General features: G+C 48.8%; 1 pseudogene; it reads right to left on the bottom strand.

Moving 5' to 3' along the window:
* Positions 1-5,912: 5,912 nt before the first annotated feature.
* Positions 5,913-10,233, bottom strand: part of LOC141728108 (structural maintenance of chromosomes flexible hinge domain-containing protein 1-like) — a 32,485-nt pseudogene continuing 28,164 nt past the window's right edge.

Below are 10,233 nucleotides of genomic sequence, written 5' to 3'. Positions count from 1 at the left end.
GCTGCCGGCTCACCTGCTCCCCGCGCTTGCAGCGGAGCAGCCTGGGCAGCCCTGGCAGGCAGGGCCACGGCCAGGAGGAGCAGGAGGAAGAGGCGCAGAGCAAGGGCCATGGTGCCTTGCCCTCTGCCAGTCCCCCAGCTCTTGCTGCCACCGCTGTCCTGACACCGCTGTCCCAATGTCAGCACCACTGCTGCCACTGCCACTGCTGCTGCCGCAACAGTTGTGCTCAAGCACTGACTGCTCGCTCCTTGTGCTGCTGTGCAACCACGGGGCTCTGGCACCTCTGTGACCTCAGAGCCTGCTGTGACCTCATGGCCAGGGTGGAGTTGTGTGGGCACTGGGATCTGCCTTCTTTGGCAGGGAGCTGCTCTGTCCAAGGGCTGTGACACAGTCCCAGCCCAGCTGATCTCACAGGCTGGGCCATGAAGGGATGGAGAGCAGCCCTGCCAAGAAGGACTTGGGGGTGCTGCAAGATGAGAGGCTGCACATGAGCCAGCCATGTGCATCCAAAGGAGAGTGCCCAGCAGCTTGAAGGAGGTGATTCCACCCCTCTGCTCTGGTGAGACCCCACCTGGAGTACTGTGGAAGAGGTTTTACAGGGACCTCTGTGAGTCATTGAGAAGTTTGATAAGAGGATCCATGTTTAGCCCTGAAAGAATCCCTACCAAGGTTGTTGACATAGAAACCAAGAAAGAAAGAAGGATAAATAAGATAAATCTGGAACTGCCTATTCCAAGAAGCACTTTGCTTGTCTCTCATGACCAGTGAGTAAAGTGCAAACTTATGAGCTTTGTAAGAATGCAGAACAAGCATGCATGCTAGAATAAAAACAGGGTTTGAAGCCTTCTGGAAACGGAGTGTGTTGCTTTGTACTGTCTCCATCTCTACCATGACAGAGTACTGCATCCAGCTCTGGGCTCCCCACACAGGAAGGCCATGGTCCTGTTGGATCTAGTCCAGAGGAGGGACAAAATGCTCTGAGGGCTGGAGCCCTTCTGCTTTGGAGACAGGCTGGGAGAGCTGGTGGCGTTCAGCCTGGAAGAGAGCAGACTCAAGGGAGACCTGATTGCTGCCTTTCAGTACCTGAAGGGGGCTTGTAAAAGAGATGGGACAGAACTTGTAGTAGAGCCTTTTGTGAGCAGAGCGAGGGGGAATGGCTTTAGTCCAAAAGACGGTCCATTCAGACTGGACAAAAGAAACCCATTCTTTCACTGTAGGGTTTGAAAGCCTGACACAGGTTGCCCAGAGAGGTGGACATCCATCCCTGCAAACATTCAAGCTCACGCTCTGAGCAACCTGACCTACTTAAAGGTGTCCCTGCTCAGTGCAGGGCATTGGACTAGATGGCCTTTAAATGTCCCTTCCAAGCCAAGCCATTCTGTGTTCCTGGGCACTATCAAAGCAGTGCTGGATTAGTGCTGGGGTGATTATGTGGCACCTGTATTTTGGTAGTTGGGTCCTTTAGCAATTGGCCCTGAGAGCATTCATGGTCTGGGCAGTGAAGTCTGCAAACAACAGACAGTGTGCTCAAGGAGAAACAGGGGAGGAACACTGCTGTAGCTCAGATAAATGCCAGCATTTGGCTGCCCATTCCTAGTTAAGAAATAAAGGAATGTCCTGAAGATCCCTTCATGTGGGTGCATTATTGGCTGTATCAGTACTTGTGTTCTGCAAAACAGGGAATTTGCTACAACTTCTTGCCCCATTTATCACTGAATGAAACTCAAATCCTGCATTGCTCCTTGTCTACTTGCTTCCAAGTCAAGGCAAATTTTGTTCATGATTGAGTGGGACATATTCACCTGTTCACAAGCAAATTCTTCTTGCCATTCACACAGAGGCAAGATTGTTTTGTGGATTTGCTCTAATCGGACAGGAATTAAGGCCTACCTGTCACTAGAACTAAAGCTGATGCATTAGGTTGCAAAGTCTTGAGTAATTTGGCCTGGTGACTGGCATTGTAGAGAGTTGTTCTGGAATTAAATGACACTTGAAGACACGTGTAGTCTACCATATTTCTGGCATACTAGAAGTGAAAAAAAACCTTTGAAACATGATTTTATCCTTTTTTCCTCCTCCTCCTCCTCCCAGGAATTTCAATGTCTGAGGTCTAAGCTCTTCAGCTGCCTCACAAACATTGTTTTAATTCAGACAGGCATCCATGCCTTGAGCCACAAATCATGACTGTGGCTGTGAAGCTTGAAGCAATGTAGGTTTATAGCACTAAAAGTAATAATGCATTCCCAGGTTAAGCCAAGTATTTCCCAAGTAACTCTACCTATCCTCAGGGATGTTTCATAAAGGATCATTGTAAAAGCTGGGAATCAGGAGAAAGAGTGTCATCAAAATTAAAAAGACAGGTTTCTGAGATCTTTATATTTCTATAAAAAGAGATTCAAAATTGTTCATATATGGAACATTGACTAAGAAGTGAATGACAGATTGCCAAAGTAATTGGGGGAAAAAATTACCATAAGTAAAACTATGTTTACATGTAGATAATAAGTAAACCACCTTGCTAAGAAAAAAACCAGACCTGCCAATACTAAAACCAATAAGGCTGTTTCATCTGTCTCAATACAAAAAAAAAAAAAACCACTGAAAAGAATCAGAGGTCATTAAGACAATTAGTATATACAGGAAATTCCAGGGATTGGGAAAAAATGAAGCAAACTGTAGAGTGCAATTCCCAGAGTTAACCTGGAATTTATTGGTGGATTTGTTGCAAAATTTCTGAGAGCAGACTGGAAAAGCATAGGGGCTGGTCAGCCCATGGGTGGGCATTTAGAGCAGTGTGAGGGCTGTTTCTGAGACCAACTGCAGGGAAGAAGAGCAGCAGACAATCACTGGGACAATCTCTTTGCTGGCTGTGGAGTTTTTGTCAGTCAGTTCCCTGTGGCTGGGGGAGCTGTCACGGGGCAGGGAGGGCCAGGGCTGGCAGTGGCTGCTCAGGGATGGCTTTGGCCCGTGTCCCTCCAAGCAGCCACTGCCCAAGCAGCTGCGCTGCCCCCGGCCTCTCCTCCCGGCCTGCTGGGCTTTGTTGGGTGGCACAGCCTGTGTCAAGGGGCGGCAAGGTGCCTGCAGGCCCCAGCTCTGGGGCAAACGGAGAACGTCCTGCTCGCATCCACCGTGCTGCCAGCTCAGCAGAGCAGCACAGCACGGGCTGACGCTCCCCATTGCTCCCACAGGTGCAGCCGGCCCCACCACACGTGTTCCTGATTCCCAGGAGGGGTGTGAAAAATGGCAATCAATTGTTTGTAAAATTGTAAAACTTTATTTTTAATAAATTGGTTATAAAAATAGCAATATCATTAGAGTGCTAAAAATTTTGGACAATTTGGATTAGGACAATAGGAGACAATAGAATGATAGAGTTACAGACATCTGGGTACCTATTTTCTGGGCAGCATAAGCCCGAAAAAGGACAGACATTAACAGAGGATTAACCCATATAAACAATAACCTGTTGCATATTCGTGCATCTCGTATATGATGCATAACTTCCATTCAAACACAGGATTTTGTCTGGTCCTCGTCAACTTCTCCCTCTTAATCCTAACCGGCTTCCTGAGGGCTGAGCGACGCAGGAAGAAGTTAGTTTCTTCTGATAGGAGAGCAATACATTCTTTTTCTCTGACAAATTGCAGTGTTCTATGGCTGCTATATTAGCAAAAAGCCAATCATAAAATACATATTTCTCAGAGGACCTTGGAATGGTTTGCTGTTGGGGAACACTCTGTTTGCATGGGATAAGGGCAAGTTTGACGTTCTATTGATGCTGGAAAGGATTTGGAAGCACTCAACACAGCCCTGACTGAGAGCTTCCCTGTTGCAGTGCATGTTTTTGATTGTAATTCGGTCCTAGTAGTCAGTTTTATACACCCCCTTATTTGGTATTGTTATACCACATTTTATTGCCAATGGGTTGTTCTTCCCCCCCTCCGCCCCTTGTTGGCTTTGCCCTAGTTGTCCATCTCCCCAAAGTCCTGCCCTTTTGTTCCCTGTTCCTCCTCCCATTCAATGTCAATCCCTCCCCAGTCCTGCCCCTTTCTCTAGAAACTTCCCTGTCCATTTAGGATGCTTTGAAACTCTATTGGTTTAAGTTGTCCTCCTCCCCTGTAATCCCCTATTGGTTTAAACAATGGATTCCCCGCCTTGTGTTCCACCCTCAGTTTCTCCCAACTGGCTAAAGACTGTATCCTCCCCAGGCACCTCCGCAGTTTGGAAATCAGTGTAGGCCTTTAATTCAGTGTATTTCTGTCGCTGACTCTGCGGGGAATAAACATACAGAAGACCTCTCCCTGTTCCTTGTCCCTACCCCCGCGCACTCCACCCGTGCTGTAAAGCAGCTGTGCCCTACAGCCAAACCCCAGAGCTGACAGTTTTCTGGGGGCGGCCCACTCTGGGTGTTGGTGTTGGCAGCTAGTCGGGCTGAGGAAATCGGGCACTGCAGCACTTCCCGAATGGGCTGTTCTGTTGCAATAAAGAAATGGAGCTGTCAGCCCAGTGTCCGGGTGGCAGCAGCAGCAAAGCCCACCCGGCAGCAGCGCTGGCTGAGCTCCATGGCCAGGAGCAGCCGTGGATGCCCACGGTGTGGGCAGGCAGGAGCCAGGCAGGGCCTGCTGTGACCAGCGGCGGGGACATGAGGGCTGGGGGAGCCCATGCTGAGCATCCCTGGGCTGAGGGCACATTGCCTTCTGGGGGATGACCTGGGCCTGAACCTCATGAGGCACACAGTGATATTTTGGGATCTGTGCTCAGAGGTGAAGGGGTCCCTCATGAGGCACACAGTGATATTTTGGGGTCCCTGCTGAGGGGTGAAGGGATCCCTCATGAGGCACACATGGATATTTTCGGGTCCATACCGAGGGGTGCAGGGATCCCTCAGGAATCACAAAGGAGTATTGACGGCCTCTCCTAAGGTGTGCAGGCACCCCTCATGAGGTGTGCAGCGGGGTTACATTTGAGGGGGTTTTTACTCTTCTCAGCACAGCAAAGGGTCACTTGGCCGAGGTTTTGCAAAGCTGGGAGAAAGCCTCTTGCTAAGCCTTGGGCCTGGCTGCGGGCACAGCGGGCGGGCTGGCGGAGCCCATCCCCTGGGGCCAGGCCGGGCCGGGCCAGGCTCGGGCCCCGGCAGGGAAGGGCCGTGGCCCTGGGCTCTGATGAGGCTGCTGAGCTCCCCCCTGGCCCTGTGCTATAGCCCAACACATTTACAGCCGGAGCCATGCAAGGAGTCCTGCCAAGAGCAAATTGTTCTAATGTTCTCTCTAGGACAAAAAAGAGCAAACCAACCCGGCTGATAGGTGAGGAAAGAGAATTCAAGTTCACTTAAAGCGCTGCTCAGTTCAGGGTTGCCTTTCGTTTGACTGAGCTGATGCTAAGAACTATTTTCTCACATATGGTGGCGTTTCTCTGCAAACAGGCTTTGATGAGAAATTTCTGACCGCATTTGCCTTTGCTCTTTAAGATAAGTCACGAACATGAGTAGCTTTGTTGAGGAATGGAGAATTGTTTGTAGCTCAGGAGGAACCTTACATTTTAGCACAGGAAGAAGGTAAGGCACAGGTTTAAAGGCTTTCTCCTCCTGGAGTGACACACTTTCAGAGGAGTCTGTGAGGAGAAGTCCCCTCAGCCACTGCCAGGGCTGTGTGCCTCCTCTGCAGGCTCAGTATTCTGGGAGTTCCACGAGCCTCAGCTGCCAGTGAATATTCTTCTGAATATTTCTTGTTGTGCAGTGCAGAGGAAGAATATTTGGTGCTAGATTCCCCTCTGGGCTTTGAGGTAAATCTCAGTAATGCTGGTGATTTTTTTGGCCAGATGAACTTTTTATGGATAGAAAGGAAAAAGGGAAGAAGTATCGTGGAAAATTAATTCCTCAAAATGTGAGCGGCCAAATCGCACTAAAAATGAAATCAGAACTGAAGAGTTTTTTTATTTTTTTTCCCTTGACAGGTAAGGCAAAACATGCAGTGCTAATAAAGTCTTTAAGAGATGCAACGAGCACCCAACTGTATGAAAATGAAAGAGGTAAAGGATGAGAAAGGGCATGGGAAGAATCTTCAGCCCTTCCTGTTGAAGGTCCAAGAGTATGAAAACGGACTCTGGCTGTTGCCCGTAGGTAACACGGGCTAATTGTAGAGGAGGGCAGGTGCCCAAGCTGTTGGTGGCCCAAGCCCTGCGAGGCTAGCCCAGTTGCAGTCCTAGTTGGACCAGGGCGGCGGGCTCGGGAGGGGTGGAGGTGGGGGGATCTCGGGAGGCTTCCGCTTCAAGGCCGGGCTGGGGGGCCGTGGGGGAGGCACGGAGGGTTGGTGCTCTGCTTTCTTGGGCAACTCCTGCTGCCGAGGCCTCGGGTGAGAGCTGTCAAAGGCGACGGTCTCTGGGCTCTCTGGGGGAGAGGGAGAGGCACGCCTTCTCGGCCGGGATGCTGGAGCGGCGGCAGCGCGACTGTGGAGAGAGGAGGTGGCTGAGGGCCCAGGTGCCAGTGGCACACAGGGAGCCTCCTGCACAGCAGGGCCCAGAGCTGGCAAGGCTCCCCAGCACGGCTGGAGCTGCTGGCACAGCTTGGCCCAGCTGCACAGCTGCCCCTCAAGGCCCCGGCGAGCAGGACACAGCTCTGGGCAGGCTCCGTGGCCAGGAGTGGGCCCCAGAGCACCTCTGCCTTTCAAGGGCAATCTCGCCCCTGCTCTTTCTCCTCCCCACCGTGCTTTGCCTCTGCCCTGTGTCCCCGGGGCTGCTCTGGGCCAGGCAGCCTCAGTGGGAGCCAGCACTGGCTGCAGCCCCAGCGGGCACCCCAGGACAAGGCCCAGCAATTAGGAGGCCAATGAAAGCTCTGAGCAGCAGCAGGACCCTCAGCACAGTTAGTTGGACAACCATGGACTGGCCACAACTCCACAGCAGCATTTCTGTTCCCTGAATGTTCTTGACTATGTGCAGCCTATAAAGAAGCTAGAGGGTAGAGATGGGCCAACACTTACCGTTTCTTTCCCTTCCACAACCGGAACCCCGCATAGCACAGTCCCACGGAAATTGGCACAGTGAACAGTGTCACTACCGTGCCTATCATGCAGGACCTGCGCACGTCCTGGGGGCAGATAATTCTCGGTGTTTTCCGTGGATTCTGGGCGTTTGTGTCTGACATGCCAAGCACTTCTGTGGGAGCAATGAGGAGCGTCAGCCCGTGCTGTGCTGCACTACTGAGCTGGCAGCACGGTGGATGCAGGCAGGACGTTCTCGGTTTCCCCCAGAGCTGGGGCCTGCAGGCACCTTGCCGCCCCTTGGCACAGGCTGTGCCACCCAACAAAGCCCAGCAGGCCGAGAGGAGAGCCCGGGGGCAGCGCAGCTGCTTGGGCAGTGGCTGCTTGGAGGGACACGGGCCAAAGCCATCCCTGAGCAGCCACTGCCAGCCCTGGCCCTCCCTGCCCCGTGACAGCTCCCCCAGCCCCAGGGCACAGAGTCAGGCCCTGTCAGGAGCCAGTGCATCCCCTGCCCAGTCGGGAGCCAAGGTGAATTTATTACATCAGTTCTTGATTTAATAACACCTAGACTAATTTTTTAAAAAGAGATTAGTTGCCCCATCACCTTTCCACAAACTGAAATGAAGTTGACTGGCCTGTAGCTCTGTGTGCCCCCTTCCTGATTTCTGTTGATGGGAGTGATGCTTTCCTCAAAACATCAGGCAGTTCTCTCAATTGCCACGATTATTTAATTAGTGTGAGTGGCCTCATAAGGATATCAGTCAGCTCTCTCTGGTTCATGAGTGCATCCCATCATGGCCCATGAACATAGGTATCACCAGTTTGCTTAGGTATTCCCTGGCCTGATCATCTTCCACCAAGGGTGTATCCTCCTTGTCCCAGACCTTGCACCAGGGGAAGGTCTTTGGGGTCTGGGATTCCTGAGGTCTGTCTTACTAATAAATACTAAGGCAGATGATTTCAGTATCTCAGCCTTTTCCACATCCTGTGTTCCCTGCCTCATTCAACAGTGGGCTCATGTTTATTTCAGCCATCCTTTTGTCACCTATGTATTTAAAGAAGTCTGTCATGTAGACTTTGATATCACTTGCTAGTGACTCTATTTTCAATTCCAATTGGACTTTGGCTTTCCTAACCCCATCCCTGCATGCTTGGATGGTGTCTGCATTCCTCTCCAGTTACTTGGTTCCATTTCCACCTTCTGTATACTTCTCTGTGTTGAGTTTTGCCAGTAGCTCCTTGTTCATCCATGCAAGCCTCCAGGAATTTTTGTCCGACTTTCCACTCATTGTGATGAACCAGACTTGAGCTTGGAAGTGACTGTGAATACTAACAAACTTGTTTGGGCCTCCAGTCTGTCCAGGGCCTCTTTCCATAGAGCTCTAACAGGCAGATCTTTGAAGAGGACAGAGTCTTCTCCTGAAGTTCAGATTGTGAGCTTCCTTTTTGCTCTTCTTCTTCCAGCCTTTCTGGATTCCTCTGCCCTTCAGAACTACCTCCCAAGGGACTCTGTCAACCAACCATTCACCTAACAGGCCAAATCCTGCCCTCTGGAAGTCCAAGATGACAGTAAACACTGTAAACATCCATTTTATGATTGATATGCTCAAGACAGCCTCCAACCACCCACCAGTCCTTCTCTATTCTCAAAGAGAAAGTCACAAAGGAGATAGGGCTCCCTGCCCAGCTGGCTCCCTCACCAGTTGTGTCAGCTCAGCAAGTTCTCTTCAAAAGTCTCCAGGAACCTCCTAGACCATTTCCTCTCTGCTGTGTTACATTTCCAGCACACATCTGGTAAAGGGGAAGCCCCCCATAAGAACAAGGACTAGTCATTGTGACACTTCTCCCAGCTGTTTATGTATTCAATCTGCCTCTGCATCCTGGCTGGGTGGTCTGTAACAGACTCCCAGCACAATATCTGCCTTGTTGGCGTTCCCCGTTCTCTCAGCCACAAACACTCAACAATAACTGGCACCATCATCAAGCTCCAGGCTACCTCAACACCTCTCCCTTCACTCCAACCCTTTCTGAAATGAACATTCTAGTAAGAATTGCAGTAAAGAGACACATTCGTTACAACCAAATGAGAATTTAGTTTTGCATAGGATTCTTCCTTAATTAATTAATTAAAAAAAATACTTCAAACTCAACATGTTTATTTTAAATGTATAACCTGTTTTTTAATGCATTTCTGTGGTTTATGCATGACAGTTAGCCTAATGAATATTAGTTTTATGAAAGAATATTTATGTCAATGGCATGAGGAAAAAGGGGGATTCTAATGAAGTTTAAGTTTGTTTTTTATACATACATTTAGGAAAGTTCACATCAAGGAGTTTTATTTTTTTATGTAAAACTGCCTGCCACAGAGCCAACACATTACACATGAGATCAAAACCTACCACAAAACCCCATTGTTTCCTGGAAATTCATCAAATTTGACATGCAAATGCTACTTTTCAGTGCTGAAAACCACGTCTCAACTAGGACATCACAAATTTTGATATAATATGAATCAAACAGAAACACTGAATTAGGAAAAAAGATGGGAATTCTTACCTACAATAGTAAATTTAAATACTTTAGATGGCAGAGGCCTTCCTGCATAAGTGTCTGCATTACTTTCATTCAACACTACTTGCAGTTTCAAGGAGTAGTTACCAAGTTTCTGAAGATTTTCTAAACAGATATAAAAGTACAATTAGAAAGAAAAAAAAAACAAACAAATAAACGGAAGATATTGAATATGCAACTTACCCATTTTTTTAAACCAGTATGGCCACTTGCCTCCATGCTGACTGATATGGGAAATTATTTCTTTATTCTCAGTAGGTGCTGCAAAACAAACACTTAGCTCATGTATTTAAATTTTACACCATAATTCTTAACTTTTTCAAGCATTAGTATCACTTATTATTTAGTATTACTATCACTTCTGGATCTCTAACTAACATCAATTCAGCTTTACAACTAAACACAATGATCACAGCTAAACAAATGAGTTCCCTGTCTAATCCCATTTTAATTAAAACTTGCTAGCCTCAGGCACATTGCACTGAAAGAAGCAGGTTTGTAAAGTTGCATTTCGTTAGCTCTTTGGTAGTACATTCCCTGTAACTGTGAGCACTCTGCACTCCATGCTGGCAATGGATCAAACTGACAAATGACTGTAGCAAAATTGCTTCAATGGGAGCAATGATAAAAATGTGCAGTTGACAGAAAATATTACTGGAAAAAAACCCTCCTGTTTTGCTCCAAA

The sequence above is a fragment of the Zonotrichia albicollis genome, unplaced genomic scaffold, assembly GCF_047830755.1.
Source record: "Zonotrichia albicollis isolate bZonAlb1 unplaced genomic scaffold, bZonAlb1.hap1 Scaffold_94, whole genome shotgun sequence".
NCBI classification, from domain to species: domain Eukaryota; kingdom Metazoa; phylum Chordata; class Aves; order Passeriformes; family Passerellidae; genus Zonotrichia; species Zonotrichia albicollis.
Note: the sequence above shows the minus strand (reverse complement) of the source record. Positions and strands in the feature narration are given on the sequence as shown.